At 40.5% G+C, this 21,765-nt stretch overlaps 1 pseudogene; it reads left to right on the top strand.

The window, feature by feature from the left end:
* The first annotated feature begins 20,022 nt into the window (after window positions 1–20,022).
* Window positions 20,023–21,515, top strand: LOC113920199 (annotated as a pseudogene).
* The last annotated feature ends 250 nt before the right edge of the window (window positions 21,516–21,765 follow it).

Here is a 21,765-nt window from a genome sequence, read left to right as displayed (position 1 = left end):
GAGAGTGAAGGAAGAGAAACTTCTAGAATGGAGTAATCTGGTAGAACTTCATGGAGGGACCCATTGGATGTGTATGTAGAGGCTGAGCGAAGATAAGGCAATTTTGGTGGAGGAGCACAAGAAAAAAGTAGGGGAAAACAAGGTATTCTTGGAAGACAGGAGGTAAGTCCTTCCTGAGTTCCATCGCTGAAAGTTAGAAGTGAATAGGCTTTACAATAAATGTTATGGGAGTCCTGATACCAGTGTCCAAGATGTGATAGACTTGGACTATGAGCATCATTATGGGTTCATCCTAAGGTCTAAATATATTTATGTTATTTGTATTTATTGCAAACTTTTATTTTGTTAATTCAAAAGAGGAAGCAAAAGTAAGGCAACCTTTTCCTTAGCTGTTACCTTGAATGGACTATATTATATAGTGTCCTTTGACTCCCTTTTCTATAGAATCTTGAGTGAGAGGGGGCGGAGCAAGATGGCAGAGGAGTGGGAGACCTGGATTTTGTCTGGTCTCAGGAATTCACCTGAATAGGGATCAAGCCATTCTGAACACCTACGAACTCAACAGGAAATTGAAGAAGAGAGTAGCAACAACTCTCTGAACAGAGAAGCGACCACTTACTGGAAGGTAGGACCTATGGAGAAGTGAATTCGAGGCGATATTCCGGAGGATAGACGGCGGGGGAGGGGGCCTCCGTTGGCCGCTTCTGGCAAGTGCTAGAGCCGCGGAGCACAAAATTGGAACTTTTAGAGGTCGGTTCTGCTGAGGGACGTCACTCCAGGGGCTAAGCAGGGGGTGGAACCCTCGCGGGACAGTGTGGTCTCAGGACCCTCGGGGTCACAGAAAGACCGGGGGTGCCTGAGTGCAGCAGAGCTCCCGGGTATCAGAGCGGGGAAGCCAGCTGAAGAGACAGAGCCGAGGCGTGGGCTCTCAGCTCGGGGTTGACAAACTGTGATCCGTGGCCCAGTTGGGCCACTGCGCCTCCAGCTGGGACCCAACAAGCAGCAGAGCTGGGGAGACCCCCTTCCTCCTCTGGGAGGAGCAGCGCAGGAGTGCACCACAGGGATCTGCTGGGTTTGGAGACTCCACACGGGGTCGGGTGCCAGAGATAGAAATGCTCGGTCACAGGCCGGGTGAGCACGGAGTGCAGCCGGAGACGGGGGAGACGGGAGTGATTGCTTTTCTCTGGGGACGCACTGAGGAGTGGGGCCCCGAGTTTTCAGATCCTCTGGGCAGAGAGTGGGAGGCCACCATTTTCACCCTGGTCCTCCAAAGCTGTACCGAGAGCTTGCAGGGAACAAAAGCTCCTGAGAGCAAACCCGAGCAGCTTGCTTAGCCCCAACTGACAAGGGCGGGGCAATTCTGCCTCCGGGAAAGACATTTGGGAACCACAGCAACAGGGCCCTCCCCCAGAAGATCAGCACAAACAGCCAGCAAGCCAAGACCAAGTTTACCGATCAAGGAGAATGGGAGAACTCCAGTGCTAGGGGAATACTGCACATAGAATTCATGGCTTTTTAACCATGATTCATTAGTTTTTCAAAGTTAATTTTTTTAACTGTTTTTTGGGGGGTTTTTTTGAATTTTTCTTTTTCCCTTTTTCAACCAACATCTTATCAATCCCTTTTTTAAAAAAAATTTGTTATTTTTCATTTTTAGAGTCATATTTTATCCCTTCATAGTAGTTACCCTTATTTTTGGCATATATATATATAAGTTGTTCTCTCTTTAAAATTTTGATATACAGTTTCTTCTAACAGATCAAAATATACCCTAAATCACTAGTGTATGGCTTTGTTCTAGTCTCCTGCCTGATCACAATCTCTCCCATTTTTTTTAATCTTCTTCGTTCTTCTTTCAAACAACTTTTTATCAATTCCATTTATAAAACCTTTTATAATTTTCATCTTTACAGTCATCTTCCATCCCTTCATTGTATGAACCCTTATTTTGTACATATATAAGTCTTTCTTCCTTTAAAATTTTAGGAGGCACTTTCTTCTAACAGATCAAAATACACCCAAAATCTAGTGTGTGGCACTGATCTATGCACTAGCCTGATCATATTTGATCATATTCTGGTTTTTTTGTTTTGTTTTGTTCTGTTTTTATTTGTTTTTATCTTTTTCGTTTTCTTTTTCTTTTTTTTCTCTTTCTTTTCCCCTGGACACAGGTCTTTTCTGATTTGTATAGAGTATATTTGCTAGGGACGTTGTTAACCTGGTAGCGTTTTGTTCTCTCATTCATCTATTCTCCAGACAAAATGACAAGACGAAAAAAATCACCTCAGCAAAAAGAACAAGAGGTAGTACCGTCTGCCAGGGACCTACTCAATACGGACATTAGTACGATGTCGGACCTAGAGTCCAGAATCATGACTTTAAAGATACTAGCTGGGCTTGAAAAAAGCGTGGAAGTTATTAGAGAAACCCTTTCTGGAGAAATAAAAGAACTAAAATCTAACCAAGTCGAAATCAAAAAGGCTATTAATGAGGTGCAATCAAAAATGGGGGCACTAACTGCTAGGATAAATGAGGCAGAAGAGAGAATCAGTGATATAGAAGACCAAATGATGGAAAATAAAGAGGCTGAGTAAAAGAGAGATAAAAAACTACAGGATCACGAGGGCAGATTCGAGAGATAAGTGATACGATAAGGTGAAACAACATTAGAATAATTGGGATCCCAGAAGAAGAAGAAAGAGAGACAGGGGCAGAAGGTATATTGGAGCAAATTATAGCAGAGAACTTCCCTAATGTAGGGGAGGAAACAGGCATCAAAATCCAGGAGGCACAGAGAACCCCTCTCAAAATCAACAAACATAGGTCAACACCCCGACATCTAATAGGAAAACTTATGAGTCTCAGAGACAAAGAGAAAATCCTGAAAGCAGCTCGGGAGAAGAGATATGTAACCTACATGGTAGAAACATTAGATTGGCAACAGACCTATCCACAGAGACCCGGCAGGCCAGAAAGGACTGGCATGATATCTATAGACCACTAAACAAGAAAAATATGCAGCCGAGAATACTATATCCAGCTAGGCTGTCATTGAAAATAGAAGGAGAGGTAAAAAGCTTCCAGGACAAACAAAAACTAAAGGAATTTGCAAACACAAAACCAGCCCTAAAAGAAATATTGAAAGGGGTCCTCTAAGCAAAGAGAGAGCCTAAAAGCAGCATAGATCAGAAAGGAACACAGACAATATACAGTCACAGTCACCTTGCAGGCAATACAATGGCACTAAATTCATAACTTTCAATAGTTACCCTGAATGTAAATGGGCTAAATGCCCCCATCAAAAGACACAGGCGATCAGATTGGATTAAAAAACAAGACCCATCGATATGCTGTCTGCAAGAGACTCATTTTAAACCCAAAGACACCCCCACATTGAAAGTGAGGGGGTGGAAAACCATTTACCATGCTAATGGACACCAAAAGAAAGCTGGGGTCGCAATCCTTATATCAGACAAATTAGATTTTGAAACAAAGACTGTGAAAAGAGATGAAGAAGGACACTATATCTTACTTAAAGGGTCTATCCAACAAGAAGATCTAACAATTGTAAATATCTATGCCCCTAACATGGGAGCAGCCAATTATATAAGGCAATTAATAAAAAAAAACAAAGAAACACATTGACAACAATACAATAATAGTGGGGGACTTTAACACCTTCCTGACTGAAATGGACAGATCATCTAAGCAAAAGATCAACAAGGAAATAAAGACTTTAAATGAAACACTGGACAAATGGACTTCACAGACATATTCAGACCATTCCATCCCAAAGGAACGGAATACACATTCTTCTCTAGTGCCCATGGAACATTCTCCAGAATTGATCACATCCTAGGTCACAAATCAGGTCTCAACCGATACCAAAAGATTGGGATTATTCCCTGCATATTTTCAGACCACAATGCTTTGGAACTAGAACTCAATCACAAGAGAAAAGTCAGAAAGAACTAAAATACATGGAGGCTAAAGAGCATCCTGCTAAAGAATGAATGGGTCAACCAGGAAATTAAAGAAGAATTAAAAAAATTCATGGAAACCAATGAAAATGAAAACACAACTGTTCAAAGTCTTTGAGATACAGCAAAGGCAGTCCTGAGAGGAAAGCATATAGCAATACAAGCCTTTCTCAAGAAACAAGAAAGTCTCAAATACACAACCTAACCCTACACCTAAAGGAGCTGGAGAAAGAACAGCAAATAAAGCCTAAACGCAGGAGAAGAACAGAAATAATAAAGATCAGAGCAGAAATCAATGAAATAGAAACCAAAAGAACAGTAGAACACATCAACAAAACTAGGAGCTCGTTCTTTGAAAGAATTAACAAGAATGATAAACCGCTGGCCAGACTTATCAAAAAGAAAAGAGAAATGACCCAAATCAACAAAATCATGAATGAAAGAGGAGAGATCACAACCAACACCAAAGAAATACAAACAATGATAAGAACATATTATGAGCAACTCTATGCCAGCAAATTAGATAACCTTGAAGAAATGGGTGCATTCCTAGAGATGTATCAACTACCAAAATTGAACCAGGAAGAAATAGAAAAGCTGAACAGACCTATAACCACTAAGGAAATTGAAGCAGTCATCAAAAATCTCCCAAACAAACAAAAGCCCAGGGCCAGACGGCTTCCCAGGGGAATTCTATCAAACATTTAAAGAAGAATTAATACCTATTCTCCTGAAATTGTTCCAAAAAATAGAAATGGAAGGAAAACTTCCAAACTCATTTTATGGTGCCACCATTACCTTGATCCCAAAACCAGACAAAGACCCCATCAAAAAGGAGAATTACAGACCCATATCCTTGATGAACATGGATGCAAAAATTCTCACCAAAATACTAGCCAATAGGATCCAACAGTACATTAAAAGGATTATTTGCCATGACCACGTGGGATTTATCCCTGGGCTGCAAGGTTGGTTCAACATCCGCAAATCAATCAATGTGATACAATACATTAACAAAAGAAAGAACAAGAGTCATAGGATCCTCTCAATAGATGCAGAAAAAGCATTTGACAAAGTACAGCATCCTTTCTTGATCAAAACTCTTCAGAGTATAGGGATAGTGGGTACCTACCTCGATATCATAAAAGCCATCTATGAAAAACCTACAGCGAATATCTTTCTCAATGGGGAAAAGCTCAGAGCTTTTCCCCTAAGGTCAGGAAGGCGGCAGGGATGTCCACTCTCACCACTGCTATTCAACATAGTATTAGAAGTCCTAGCCACAGCAATCAGACAACAAAAAGAAATCAAAGGCATCCAAATCAGCAAGGAGGAAGTCAAACTCTCACTCTTTGCAGATGACATGATAGTGTATGTGGAAAACCCAAAAGACTCCACCCCAAAACTGCTAGAACTCATACAGGAATTCAGTCAAGAAGCAGGATATAAAATCAATGCACAGAAATCAGTGGCATTCCTATACACCAACAACAAGACAGAAGTGAGACAAATCAAGGAGTCGATCCCATTCACAATTGCACCCAAAACCATAAGATACCTAGGAATAAATTTAACCAAAGTGGCAAAGGATCTGTACTCAGAAAACTATAAAATACTCATGAAAGAAATTGAAGAAGACACAAAGAAATGGAAAAACGTTCCATGCTCATGGATTGGAAGAACAAGCGTTGTGAAGATGTCAATGCTACCTAGAGCAATCTACACATTCAATGCAATCCCCATCAAAATACCATCCACTTTTTTCAAAGAAATGGAACAAATAATCCTAAAATTTGTATGGAACCAGAAGAGACCCCGAATAGCCAGAGGAATATTGAAAAAGAAAAGCAAAGCTGGCAGCATCATAATTCCGGACTTCCAGCTCTATTACAAAGCTGTCATCATCAAGACAGTATGGTACTGGCACAAAACCAGACACATAGATCAATGGAACAGAATCGAGAGCCCAGAAATGGACCCTCAACTCTATGGTCAACTCATCTTTGACAAAGCAGGAAAGAATGTCCAATGGCAAAAAGACAGTCTCTTCAACAAATGGTGTTGGGAAAATTGGACAGCCACATGCAGAAGAATGAAACTGGACCATTTCCTTATACCACACACAAAAATAGACTCCAAATGGTTGAAAGACCTAAATGTGAGACAGGAGTCCATCAAAATCCTAAAGGAGAACACAGGTAGCAACCTCTTTGACCTCAGCCACAGCCACTGCTTCCTAGAAACATCGCCAAAGGTAAGGGAAGCAAGGGCAAAACTGAACTATTGGGATTTCATCAAGATAAAAAGCTTTTGCACGGCAAAAGAAACAGTCCACAGAACCAAAAGACAACTGACAGAATGGGAGAAAATATTTGCAAATGACATATCAGATAAAGGGCTAGTACCCAAAATCTATAAGGAACTTATCAAACTCAACACCCAAAGAACAAATAATCCAATCAAGAAATGGGCAGAAGACATGAACAGACATTTTTCCAGAGAAGACATCCAAATGGCCAACAGACACATGAAAAAGTGCTCCACATCGCTCGGCATCCGGGAAATCCAAATCAAAACCTCGATGAGATACCACCTCACACCAGTCAGAATGGCTAGAATTAACAAGTCAGGAAACGACAGATGTTGGCGGGGATGTGGAGAAAGGGGAACCCTCCTACACTGTTGGTGGGAATGCAAGCTGGTGCAGCCACTCTGGAAAACAGTATGAAGGTTCCTCAAACAGTTGAAAATAGAGCTACCATACGATCCAGCAACTGCACTACTGGGTAATTACCCCAAAGACACAAATGTAGGGATCCGAAGGGGTACGTGCACCCCAATGTTTATAGCAGCAATGTCCACAATAGCCATACTGTGGAAAGAGCCAAGATGTCCATCGACAGATGACTGGATAAAGAAGAAGTTGTATATATACACAATGGAATATTATACAGCCATCAAAAAGAATGAGATTTTGCCATTTGCAACAACGTGGATGGAACTGGAGGGTGTTATGCTGAGCGAAATAAATCAATCAGAGAAAGACATGTATCATATGACCTCGCTGATATGAGGAATTCTTAACCTCAGGAAACACACTGAGGGTTGCCGGAGTGGTGGGGGGTGGGAGGGATGGGGTGGCTGGGTGATAGACATTGGGGAGGGTATGTGCTATGGTGAGCGCTGTGAATTGTGCAAGACTGTTGAATCACAGATCAGTACTTCTGAAACAAATAATGCAATATATGTTAAGAAAAATAGAAGAAGAAGAAGATAGCAGGAGGGGAAGAATGAAGGGGAGTAAGTCGGAGGGGGAGACGAACCATGAGAGATGATGGACTCTGAAAAACAAACTGACGTTTCTAGAAGGGCGGGGGTTGGGAGGATGGGTTAGCCTGGTGATGGGTATTAAATAGGGCACGTTCTGCGTGGAGCACTGGGTGTTACGCCCAAACAATGAATCATGGAACGCTACATCAAAAACTAATGATGTGATGTATGGTGATTAACATAACAATAAAAAATTAAGAAAAAAGAATCTTGATTGAGACTTCACTGTATACTTATATATTTCTCTCTTATAGGGCACAGGTAAAATATTATTTTTTTCATCTCTTTTCACTGATGAAAGACCATGGTCAATCTAATCTCTAGGGCTTTAAACTGTGAGGGAGAAAAAAAAATGTCATTGGGCTAGGAATTCACTTCTTGGATATTCCTTTTAAATTCAGGTGTTAGGTTCACAGCTGCATTATAGATGTGGTGGAAATGGACACTTCTGTTTGAGTCTGGGCTTTCCTATTCATGGATTATTATCAGACTGTATTTTCAAATCAGTATGTTCCCTGCAGAAAGCATGATATCCTCACTCTTCTTTTTAATTGCTTTTACTTTGTATTAGTGTCAAATGTGTGTGTTCTATCATCCCCTGCAAGCATACCCAACCCCCCCAAAATGTAAAATTATCTTCTCACCCCAATAATTCCTACTTCTAGTGAAAAAGAGAAGGAATTCAATGGCAGGCAGGAAAAGTCTTGGTGAGTTACAAATTTCATTTTAACCTTAAGAACAAGCCTGAAAATTATTCTCCAAGTGGATCAATTGAGTCCCAAAATAGTAACACACTTGTGCTGACAGATGGAGCTGTGGATAGAGGAATGTGTACAGCAATTGCTGCCTGGAGCATTTGCATCTGTCACCAGGTCTCTGCTCTGTCTGTATATTCAAAACTACTCTGTCCACTAACAGGCAACCGCACATGCTCTCTTCATTAATTTTGCTATGATGCGGACCAAATTGTTCACAAGGATCTCTGAAGCAATAATAATTAAAACTATAGCCAGAGAGTTCTACCTCTGTGGTCCTAACAGGTTATCATTTAAAAACACCACCTCTTGTGGTTTTCCTCAGACAACACATCTAGGACAAAATGGAAGCAGATGAGTGGAATGGGGAAGGGAAGGGGAAGGAGAGAAAAATCTCCCACTCAAGTGTCAATAAACTTGCTTTCTTTCCTTAAAAAAAAAAAAATACTTTCCTCTTTCTCTTCCGATCTACAGAAAAAAGAGTAGCCCTATTCATGTTAAAAACTCATTTATTGGTCTGGTTTGTAGGCAGCATAGTAAATATGAACTCAGAGTCTGCATCCAGACTATTTCAGTCCACCACCAGCACTGGGAACTTGGGCACATTTCTGAAACTTTCGGTGCCTCAATTTTTTTCACCTATAAAAATGAGGGTAAATAAGCAGAACTATTCCATTGGTTTGATGAAAGTTAATCTATACGTAAAGCTCTCAGAGCAGTGCCCACCACATGATAAGTTCTGACGAACCTTGCCGCCAGTGCAGACCTGACTGGGCCCACAACCTTTACTGGGACTTGATATAAACACAGCAGAGGCTTCTAGGACCTATAACCTCAGGTTGCTCCCCATGGCCCCAGCAGAGCATCTCCAGGCTTTCTGACCACAGGCCCTATGGTGGCCATCAGTAGTGCCCAGCAGCTCTGCTTTCTTAATACAAGAATTCCATGGCCTTCTGACCTTGAAACACCTACCTCATCTCTCCTGCCCTGAACTTCGACCCCAGAGTCTAGACTCTCGTCCCAGGCTCCAAAATAAAACCGCTCCACTCAGGGTTCAGGCTTTTATCCCTTGGTATTTATTTACTTATTTTAAAACTAAGTAAAGTATTAGCTTTTATTATTTGAAGATCTATGGTAAAAAAAATTACTAGGATCAACAAAATTAAGAGTAACTGGAGTAGGTAGGTGTGTGTTTCTCACCTGGGAAACATTAGACACAACAAATAGATGATGGAGAAAACACCAAGGCATCTATGCAGTTCTCAACCTATTAAATCATATATAAATGAATAAACCCTATGGTAGTGTTTTGTATTTAAGAAATATTTTTAGAAATAAATTTGATTTATTTATAATATGTATTGGATTTATTTCAAGAAAAATTTTTAAGAGATTTATTTATTTATTTATTTATTTATTTATTTATTTGAGGGGGGAGGGGCAGAGGGAGAAGGAGAGAGAGAATCTCAGGCAGACTACATGCTGAGCACAGAGCCCAACTTGGGGCTCAATCCCACAATCCTGGGATCATGACCTGAACCAAAACCAAGAGTCGGACACTTAACAAAATGTACCACCCAGGCGCCCCAAGAAAACCTTTTAAAAGAAACATTCCCACTGATTTCTTCCAATGCATATTAGATATATTTTTTTAATATTTGAGTTTTGATCACCTGGAATTTCTTTTAATGCATCAAATGCAATAAGAATTTTTTTCTTATTTTTATAAATGGCAGTTATACCAGTATTAATAATTGATTAAATTCATGTTTCACCAAATATTTAAAATATTAGTCTTTATGAAATTTTCATATATTCATATAATGGTGAGAAGTCTCTCTTTAGCTTCATTGATTTGTTTCTGCTTCTTCTTTCCAAGTGTCTTCATTAATGTAAAACTTTAATGTACTTTAATATTTCATTGAACCAGGGCCCTGTGCCTATGACTCCTTATTTTCAGAGCAACCCTGGACATTATTGAATGATTCTTTTTACAAAAAACTTCTACCTTCAATGCTATTTCCTGAAATTCCACAAAGCAAACAAGCCCCTATAGTCAATTTAATTGGGATGGCTTGAATTTCTTTGCCAATGTAGGGAAACTACATCTTTACAAAAGAGAATTTTCTATTCTCTGATGAAATATGTTTTCTAGTGACTTCCATAATTCAGTAAATACACCATTTAAGGGGTGCCTGGGTGGCTCAGTCAGTTAAGAGCCTGCCTTTGGTTCAGGTCATGATCCAGGAGTCCTGGGATCGAGCCCCACGTCAGGCTCCTTGTTCAGCAGGGAGTCTGCTTCTCCCTCTGTCTCTGCCCCTCACCCTGCTCATGCTCTCTCTCTTGCTCTCTGTCTCTCTCAGATAAATAAATAAAATCTTTTTAAAAAAATGCCATTTAACTGCAGCCAAAGCAGCATCTCCCTGCGTCTGATTGTTTGGGAATGGATTGAGCAACAAGAGCCTGGAAATCCACCTACCTATGAGATCCATTCTGTGAAGATTAAGTTGGTCAAGGACTTCTCTAATACTTTTGGCAGTAAAGGCTTGGCAAAATAATTTATGAAAGTAAATTGAGAAATATTTCAAAGACAAACTGTGGCATAGGAAGACATGGTTTCTCTTCATGTGTAAAGTTACTCACTCCCATCCCTAAAGTGCAGGGAGCTCCCTCCTTCACAGTTGATTTGAATGTCACTGAACCATCCACACTTTGTCACTTGATTCCAATTAAGAACGATATGTTTTTGTCAAGAGACTATTTGTGGCTTGTCTGGGCAGGCTGCTTGAGGCCGTGGATCTGCTCTTAACTAAATGGCCGCTAAGGAATTAAGCTGATGCCTTGGCCAGCAGTAACTCTATTCTCTAACCAGCTAAGCTGGCCAGCCATAAGTATCTTCTATACAATTTTCTTCTCATTATTTTTATAAGACCTAGAATTTTCTAAAGTAGGATAAATGCTGAACTCCTTTGATCCATATTCATGTTCATTCAGACATGTAAAGTTCAGTAGATTCAATAGTATGCAGTGAAACATTTTTTAAATGTCAGTTATTGGAATTAGAAAAGTAACACATTTATTTTAATAATTTAAACAATAATTTGAACAATGCCTTAATAATGAAGCATCTGAATTAATGCCAACCCTCTCAAGTAAGCACTGCTATATATTTGATTTAGATGCCACAACGTATATACATATATGTGAAGCTGTGGATTTTATGGGGCGACTGCCTGGCTTCTCACCTCTGTGCCCCGCAGTTTTGCGCAGAACTGAGCCACCTTCATCCATTGCAGTGCAGGTCCAGCACCGCAATAGCACCTTCAACATGAAATCCTTTATGGCATTCTCAGAGTACTGAGGAAAGGTATGCATTCTCTTCTTTAAAAGAAATGACACAGTTGGGACCCCTGTGTGGCTCAGTAGGTTAAGCGGCTGCCTCTTGATTTCGGTTCAGGTCATGATCTCAGGGTCTTGAGATCAAGCCCAGCATGGGGCTTCACACTCAGCCCTGAATCTGCTTGAAGATTCTCTCCCTCTGCCCCTCCCCTGCTCTCTCTCTCTCTCAAATAAATAATCTTTTTAAAAAGAAAGAAAAAAAATGACACGGCCAATGAACAACAGCCTTTTTTGTTGTAGAATCATCATTTTCCCTCCAGGTTGGGAAAATATCGCAGAAAAGCAAAGGCGTAATCCTTGCCATTGAGAAAACTGAGACCCCCCTCTCGGTTCCTTTCTGAGGAGCCTAGAAGTCCTGACGCAGTATTTCTTAACTTTGACTGGGTCTCCTGAAACACTCCCCCCCCGCCAATTCTTTCCACCCACAGGAACCCATGACATTTATTGTCTCTCCCAACCATCTGATGCTTGTTCTCAGCCTTTTGGAACAGCTGGCATTATCAATTTTAATGTTACTTACTATTAGGCATGTCTTGTCTCTTTAACTAGGATACAAATTCCCTGAGAATAGGGACTTTGTATTTTATTTCTTTATATCTATCACAAAGTCCAAGAGGCCATTATGCTCATACACTCGATAGAAAGATACATACAGGTAAGTGGTCTCAAAATTTTACACACACATGCACACGCACACACACACGCACACGCACACGCACACACACTTGGGTTTGAGTCCCACTTTGGCCAATTATGAGCTGTGGCATGTTGACAATTTCCTCCTTGATAATACTGGGGTAAAATACCCACTTCACAGAATTGTTGTCAAGACTAAATATTACATGTAAACACTTCACTACTTATTATATAAATGCCAGGCACAAATAGGGTTGGTAAATATTTGTTGAGAAAAAATACAGAGATCCTGGTTTGTATTCATTCATATAATAAGAGAATGAGATTTGAAAGTGAATTAGAGGGCACCTGGGTGGCTCAGTGGGTTACTGCCTTCAGCTCAGGTCATGATCCCAGGATCCTGGAAGCAAGTCCCATCAGGCTCCCTGCTCAGCGGGAAGCCTGCTTCTCCCTCTGCCTGCCTCTCTCTCTCTGACAAATAAATAAATGAAATCTTAAAAAAAAAAAGTGAATTAGAGATTATCTATCTTAATCTTGTTTTACAGATGAGAAAACACACAGAAGTGATGTGTTTCAAGACTATACAAACAGGGTGCTACTATACATACTTAATAAAAATTCTGTTAAATAAAACCTGACACCTTCAAGTGAAAGCACTGTTAGAATAATTAATATGCTTCGAGGAAATCTTTTACTCATAATTAACCTATAGCTGATGATTATAATCATTTTAGTAATCTCCCTGGTTAAAAAAAAAATCTTTGTCTTTGAGCAGTTACATAAATACATAAGGCTAGGAAATGTGAAGGTACCTGATGGTGAGTTGAAAACTGTGTTCTCATAACATCTAATTTATGCAGATTTAAACATGGTTATTGTGAAATCAACCATATTTGCCTGATGTTGAGGAAAGAAATACACAAATAAGACTAACAATGCCCTATAGAATACCCAGCTCCTTGTTATAGAATAGTTACATAACTAATTATAATACTGAAGTGGAAAAAAAAACAATAAAGAAAACTTGTGTTCATTTCTTCTGAATTTGTGACTGACAGCCCTGGGCAAGGCATGCTGGCCAAGTATGGAGATACTGGGCCCCTGAAAGGAGGGGCAACTGCTCACCCATCTTGACGATTATCTTCATTCTCTTGCTTACTCTGTATTTAAATCTGCATGATTAAAGTACAGGCTTGCCAGTGGAAAAAGGTGGGCCAGGAGTTCTGACAACCTTGCATTCAGCCTGCCAGCAATGATGGTGCACACCATCATGCCTGTCAACACTGTTACATTTGCCAGGAGAAAGGGCAAGAAAACTGTACTTGAAACACCAAGCTCGGAAATCATTAGGCCATCAGCCCATTTTAATAAAGAATAAACATGCTTTTTCCAAGGAAAAACAGAGCCTTCATCAGGATTTGCCTTTTAAAACTCTAATGGAATGTTTATAGGGAATCTGTGTTATACCACCTCATAATGCTGGCTTCTGAAATCATATGGAAAGGAGTCACCGAGAAACTCGCTGCCATGTGAATCATCTCGCATGAACCATCTCTGTTCCCATGGCCAATCTTCCTGGATAGTTAGCCTATATTCTTTTAATTGTGGATTTGAACACTTTGAACGCAAAAGGCACAAATACAGTTAAAAACCTTCGAAGGATGCCCTGGAGGAAGAGTCTCCCAACCAAAATTTTACTTCCTATCCTAGCTTCCCGCTGCATGGTTACTAAATCCTTTTGCTTTTTCTTTTCTTCGTTTTCATAATTCAACTTGAGTACATCCAAGTGATCTTCGGAGGGAAAAAAAAATCCAAATGTTGAACTGGAATTGGATTAAAGGTATGAATAAATGATACTCCGTCCATCTCTCTCTCCCATCCCCTCTTTTCAAAGGCAGTTAAGGCAGTTAAGGAAGCACTCCATACTGGGCGCCTGGCAAGGAGGTAATGGTTTCCCACACGGGACAAACAGCTTCTGGAAAGAGCCTCTGACAACCCCACAGCCTAGTGTTGCTTTGTCTGGCTCACAGTTTCTCTCAGACCTGTTGATAATATTTATTTTACTTCTGTAGAAGAGTCTTCCTTTCTGTGTTGAACCGAGACTGAAATGGCCTCAAAAAGGTGGTTAAAGGCAGCTTATCCTCTGTTTCAGTGCCATGACTTCACCTTCCAAAAACAGGTGGCAGTTACTAACTGCCGAAATCTCTCTTTCCCTAGCCAAAGACAAATCCTAAGTTCAACAGCCAAATTTAATTGAAAAACATAGACCTCACTTCATTCTGAATTTGACAGATTTAGTACACAAGCAGGTAATCTTCCCTGTTGTAGTTACAAGCATAAATATCCAGATGCTGATATTGTGAGACTTCCAAGTCAGAAGCTTAGGGGCTTATTTCTTATGGAAATAGCAGCACACCCCTTCCTTTCTGCATTTTTTCACTGTATATGAATTATTCATTAGTATAAAATACTGAGATTTATTTTTCAGCATGAATACACACAAAAAAAGAGGGAGGAGAACGTATCACAAGCCGCTGAATTTACATCTTTACAAATAGCTTGAGATCTCAAAGGATTCTTAAGTGAGAAAAACGGGACAATTTTAACACGACTTTTTTACAGAATATTTCTACAGGAACTTCTGGGCAGCTCATCGGTGTAAACAGACTCACAGAGGAAGTTAGTTCTTTGTACCAGAAGTGAGATCAGACAAATGTCAGAAAGCGTGGCAGGGCTTTTCATGTTTGTGTGGATGAAAGAAACAGGGGGGAAAAAAAAAAAGGCAGCATCTGAATCCTGTCCCTCATTGTTAAGCCAAATTCTTCTTTCTCCAGTTATTTCTTAGGATTTTGGTACAGGTCACATGAAACATTCCTCCTTACCTGCCCCACCGCCAGAGATACTGCCTCAGTACTCCTGCAGCTGTGCCTGGCAATGTGTTCCACAAGGGCCTCAGATAATTTTGGTGCAATGGACCCCTGGACCAAATTCTCAACACCTCAAAAGGCTAGGAAGAGCTTGAGACTCGAGTGCTGTTTGCTAGAGTCTTTATTTTAACAAGACCTTCCGGGAGGTTAGCATAGATGGCACGTTTTGGCAAAAGCCAGGCTCAGATCCAACTAAAGTGAGGGGTGCCCAGCATCACAAAGTTCTCTGCTGGTTGCAGGGCCAGCAGTGGTAAGAGTGCTGGCATGGGCCGGGCGGGCGGTGGGGGGAGGTGCATCATTGATGTTAGCAATTGTGAAGGGAAACGCCACTCATTCTACCTCTCAATACTCTGTCATTCTGGTCAGCAGCACACGTTGCCTTATGGGTAGAAATGCTTACATTGGTATAAAAATCCTTTATAAATAGAACTCTGCAAAGCATTGTAAACCTTATAGTTGGTGCCTCTGAAGTACCAAGGCCAAGGGCTCAAGCCTCAAAATTTTCAATGTTTGGTAATTCAGAAGTCATTTGGAAATGAATTAGTGTATTAAACACTTGGGAAATTTATCTTGTAAGGTAGCAGGACCAACTTCCCTGGAGAGATTAAAGAGTGGAGATACACTTATATGCAGGCTTAAGATTCACTTTACAGGCTTTTATTTGCAGCTCAGGCAGTGAATATACCTCAAAGGAGATGACACTTCCCTAAAGTTTTCCTTCTTTCTGGCTTCCTTAAGCTATTTCTGTCCGAGATGCCTCTATTCCTAACCTGTCCACCATGACACTCTACTTGGGATCTGAAATAAGCTGGTGAAGATTAACATTAGAATTTGTCTGCCTGGGTGGTTTCTTCTTAAACAGAAACAAACAAGGTGGTCAAGAAGATGGGCACAGTCATTTAATGGTATTTCTGTCTTTAAGTTTTGTATTTAGGGTAAAAGTGGAAGGGTACTCCCATGAGAAAAATTTGGAGGAGCATCACGTTTAGGTCATGGCTGTCTTATTATGGGGGTATTTGAAAAACTCAAAAACGTGTTTAGCAAAGTACAAAGAGGACAATGGATGTCACTGTTCAAGGGCTGTGTGCAACTGTGTGGAAGGTAAGAAATAATTGATACAGATTTTGTTTTATGGTTGAATGGGACTTTCTCTCCTCTCCCCCCAGTTTGATTTCCTGAAAAAGAGTCGCTATATAAGGTAGTGGAAAAAACACCAGTTAAATTAATTAATGCATTAATGCACTAAATGTGCATTGGATCCTTGCTATGAACAAAGCACTTTTCTAAGCACTATGATTGTATCAGTGAAGAAAGCAAGAAGGAAGATATTCCTGCTTTTGTGAAATTTACATGCTAGTGTAAGGATACAGAAAATACACATAGTAGGTAAATACTATGCTCTGTGAGAATGTGGTTAAGTACTATGAAAAAATACAGCATAGTTATGGAGACTCCATTCAAGTAATAATTGCCTTTTGACATTCTCCATCAGGTACTGTGTTAGATAGAAGAGCTCCAACAGAGTCTTGACCTCTAAGGAGTGAGAGCCCCATGTTGTGACTGTCATACTCCAGGGCTGGCCAAGAAGAGGATTTGTGGATTGCCACTCAGCCTTGGCTGGTCATGGAGGGTATTGCTCATAGACCATGGCACCATTTCTCACTGGGCTCCATAGTTCATCTCAATAGAGTGTTCCAGGCAGTCTCCACCCATGAATCAGAGCTGGCCTTCAAGGGGAACCAGGGATGGTGTGAAATTAGACATGTTACCTAACTATACCTCAACCCAGCTTGCTCCGCTTTAAAGGAAGTGAGACTATGTTTTGAAAAGTTCTTGCTAGTTCTGAAATATAACATTTCTCAGGAAGCATATGATATCGACCAAATGAATTGTATAGAAACTATCTGATATAGGACATCAGAATAGGGGAAAAAATCCTCATTTTCAGTTATAAAATTAGATTATCTCTTATCACTGTTGTTCCTGTAATCTGTTTCCTAGAATATTCCCGCAGAGGTATTTCATGGAAAATGTCTAAATTTTGTCTCTTAGGGTTCCACACAGCACTTTAGTACAAAATGCTCAGGGAAAAAAAAAAAACTGTGCTTATTCTTATTCTTCATCTGGGTCTCATGAATACAACGTAGATAAGGTAGGATGTGATTTAAGAAGAGGACATCAGGAAAAACAAGGTATGACCCAGAGGTTCTCTAAAGGCATCTGGGAATAAAGACTTAGAAGGCAGAATAGCAGAGAAGGTGTAATGTTTGGCCCTCATGGCATTTTTTGTCATAGTCTGACCCTGTTAGGCTAATACTTTGTTTTGTCTTTTTCATGTTTCACTGATGAGATTTTATTAAATTATATTCTATTCTCATACTTAAATTTAAAAAATTTTCTCTTCTCTTAGTATCCATATTGTTATCTTTTTAAAATACCTATAAAAGCTTTCCTACAATTATTTTGTTACATATTATTCTCCTAAAATCTCAGTCATTTCTCTTCTATTTCTCTGTCCTAGATTCATGCCTTGCCATCACTACCACTTTTCATGCATCTTTAATGCTTTATTCCAGAGAAGCATTAAAGGCAAAAGAGATTTTCCTAGATCCACTATTTAAAAAAAAAAAAAAGATTTAAAAAGGAAAAGCCAATGGCAATATTTGATATGATATTGAAGATTCTTATTAATGAGGCTTCCCTACAGAGTTACACATTTTTAGGTTAAAAAATTAGACTGGAGGGGGCACCTAGGTGGCTCAGTTGGTTAATCAACTGCCTTCAGCTCAGGTCATGATACCAGGGTCCTGGGATCAAGTCCTGCATTGGGCTCCCTGATCAGCAGGGGGTCTGTTCTCCCTCCCCCTCTGCTGCTTCTCCTGCTCTCTCTCTGTCAAATAAATAAATAAAATCTTCAAAAAAAGACTTGCCAAACTGCTTCCTAAAGAGGCAGTGCCATATTACATTTCTACTAGCAATAGATGAGTGATCCAGTTCCTTCACAACCTTATCAACTTTTGCAATATTGATAGGAATTGTATTAAACCTGTATATCAATTTGGAGAGAATTAAAATCTTTACCATGTTGAGTATTCCAATATGTGAACATAGTATTTTCATTATTTAGATATTTGATTTCTTTCATCATGATTTTATAGTTTTCAAGATTCAAATCCTATACATGTTTTATTAGATGCACACCTATGTATTTGCCCGAGTAGTCCTTTGTAGCCAGGTTCTTTTCTCCATAGAAAATTTGTGTGAATTTGGAGCTACCAAAAGTTATCAATAAGAAAAAAATCAAATGCAAGTATTCATCTTTAAAGATTAACACACCAACCATTCTAAGACAAGACGTCATGTAAGTACACCTAGAAGAGAGACTGGTCATACTTTTTTTATTTTTTTTAAGATTTTTTATTTATTTATTTGACAGAGAGAGACACAGTGAGAGAGAGAGAGAGAGCACAAGCAGAGGGAGTGGGAGAGGGAGAAGCAGGCTTCCCACTGATCAGGGAGCCCGATGCAGGCTCAATGTGGGGCTCAATCCCAGGACCCTGGGATCATGACCTGAGCCGAAGGCACACGCTTAACGACTGAGCCTCCCAGGTGCCCCAAGACTGGTCATACTTTTATTGGGTATTGTGATATTTGTTTTGTGGGTCTTTTTTTTTTTTTTTAACCTGGATAACAGCAAGATACAAACATGAGGATGGAAGGTCTTGAAGAAAATTTTTACTGAAGATGATATTTTTATAGTCTGGCATCAGACTTTGACACATGTATTCTCTGTCAGCAACTTAACAAAGTTGGTAACATTCTTAACACGCAATGAGTGCCCTGTCAATCAGTGCTTCAAAGTATAGGGAAACCTGAAAGATTTCAGATGAGATAAAAATGCAACTGAACTTGTGAAAGCAGCATTATCACATTTTTATTTCAAAGATCAGCCATGAGAAAAGCTAGTCTTTATCCAAAGGGTTCTTATTAACTAGGACCCAAAATGATACATATTTTTAAATAGCCCATAAAACTTCTACCTTTAAAGGCTGATGGGGATTCCATCTCACATTTCTATAGAGAATATTTTTCCTTTAAAGAGAAAGTTCTTTTGAGATTAGATACCACATTGTTACCTGAAAACATGAATATGTATTTTGAGTACCTATAAAATAAGTAATAGAAGAAAAGCCCTGTTAGCCAAACTCAATACTATTCATCCACTTGAGGATAGAGTTTAGACTAAATTTCTATGGAATCATGTAGAATAAAGTGATTTCAGCTACCAAACTGACCCTATATTCTCCCACAGTGCATTTCACTGGTAGTACACTAAAGCTGCCTAATAAATGTCTTCCCTTCAGTTATTAGCAACTTTGCTTTCTTCCACAAAGATTTTCGTAAGTCCCTGAAACATTGCCCTCACCTAATGGCTCATCTCATCCCATATCCAGATGGTCTCCATATTGGGCTGGAGGGATACAACTCTAGCAAATCAAATGAAACTTAGTTCTTAAAGAAGTGATTTTATGCATATCAGGACTCCCATAATCCTTTCTCAAAGTGTTATCTCTCTTCATACATCAGTGATTCAGTGGGATTCTCAGGGTTTTTTTTGATCTATGTAAACAAAACAAAACAAGAGGTGCCCAGCTCGCTCAGTTGATAGAGCATGCAACTCTTGATCTTGGGGTTGTAAGTTCAAGCCCCATGTTGGGTGTAGAGATGACTTAAAACAAAACAAAAACAGCTCTCTGGCAGTGTTCATGAGCCATGCAGCCGTGTCTTATCTGGCTGATGATTACGTGTCCGAGGCTGCTTATGATCCCTATGCATACCCAGGCGACTACGATATGCACACAGGAGATCCAGAGCAGGATCTGACTTATGAACGTCAGTTTGAACAGCAGACCTATCAGGTGATCCCCAAAGTGATCAAAAACTTCATCCAATATTTCCACAAAACCATCTTAGATTTGATTGACCAGAAGGTGTATGAGCTGCAGGCCAGTCGTGTATCCAGCGATGTCATTGATCAGAAGGTATATGAGATCCAGGACATCTATGAGAACAGCTGGACCAAGTTGACTGAAAGATTCTTCAAGAATACACCTTGGCCTGAGGCGGAAGCCATTGCTCCACAGGCTGGCAATGATGCCGTCTTCCTAATTTTGTACAAAGAATTATACTACAGGCACATATATGCCGAAGTCAGTGGAGGGCCTTCCTTGGAGCAGAGGTTTGAATCCTACTACAACTACTGCAATCTCTTCAACTACATTCTTAATGCTGATGGTCCTGCTCCCCTTGAACTACCCAACCAGTGGCTCTGGGATATCATTGACGAGTTCGTCTATCAGTTTCAGTCATTCAGTCAGTACTGCTGCAAGACTGCCAAGAAGTCAGAGGAGGAGATCGACTTCCTTTGCTCCAGTCCCCAAATCTGGAATGTTCACAGTGTCCTCAATGTCCTTCACTCCCTGGCAGACAAGTCCAACATTAACCGGCAGCTGGAGGTGTATACAAGTGGAGGTGATCCCAAGAGTGTGGTTGGCGAGTATGGATGGCACTCCCTTTACAAGATGCTTGGGTATTTCAGCCTGGTGGGGCTTCTGCGTCTGCACTCCCTATTGGTGGATTACTACCAGGCCATCAAGGTGCTGGAAAATATCAAACTGAATAAGAAAAGCATGTATTCTCGGGTGCCTGAGTGCCAGGTCACCACATACTACTACGTCGGTTTTGCATATTTGATGATGCATCGCTACCAGGATGCCATTGAGTCTTTGCCAGCATCCTCCTCTACATCCAGAGGACCAAGAGCATGTTCCAGAGGACCACCTACAAGTATGAGATGATTAACAAGCAGAATGAGCAGATGTACGCACTGCTGGCCATCGCCCTCACCATGTACCACATGCGAATCAATGAAAGCATTCACCTGCAGCTGCAGGAGAAATACGGGGACAAGATGCTCTGCATGCAGAAGGGTGACCCACAGGGCTATGAGGAACTTTTCAGCTGCTCGTGCCCCAAATTCCTGTTGCCTATGGTCCCCAACTACGACAACGTGCACCCCAACTACCACAAGGTGTTTTCCTGTGGTACGAGTCCTGCAGCAGCTGAAGGTGTTTTCTGATGAAGTGCAACCGCAGGCCCAGCTTTCCACCATCCGCAGCTTCCTCAAGCTCTACACCACCATGCCTGTGGCCAAGCTGACTGGCTTCCTGGACGTCACAGAGCAGGAGTTCCGGATCCAGCTCCTTGTCTTCAAGCACAAGATGAAGAACCTGGTGTGGACCAGTGGCATCTCTGCCCTCGATGGAGAATTTCAGCTCGCCTCTGAGGTTGACTTCTACATTGATAAGGACATGATCCACATCACAGACACCAAGGTCACCAAGTGCTATGGGGATTTCTTTATCCAGCAGATTCACAAATTTGAAGAGCTCAACTAAACCCTGAAGAAGATGGGACAGAGACCCTGAGTACATTCACACTCCCATTAGGAACTTATTTTGAGGTCTTTGTAGGTGGGGCATATTTTTGTCACTGTGAAGCCTTTACCTAGATCAGCCATCAGCCATTCAGCTGAACTGAAGTTTCTTTGAATTAAGGACTAAAATGCTTTAAATAGGTCTCAGTAAAAGATCTTTGGAGCCAGAAAAAGAAAAAAAAAAGCTTCTCTAACTTCTGGTAGCTCCTTGCCCTAGGGCAACATTTCTCATCTACATCAGA

This window comes from Zalophus californianus, chromosome 3 (assembly GCF_009762305.2).
Source record: "Zalophus californianus isolate mZalCal1 chromosome 3, mZalCal1.pri.v2, whole genome shotgun sequence".
NCBI classification, from domain to species: Eukaryota; Metazoa; Chordata; class Mammalia; order Carnivora; family Otariidae; genus Zalophus; species Zalophus californianus.
Note: the sequence above shows the minus strand (reverse complement) of the source record. Positions and strands in the feature narration are given on the sequence as shown.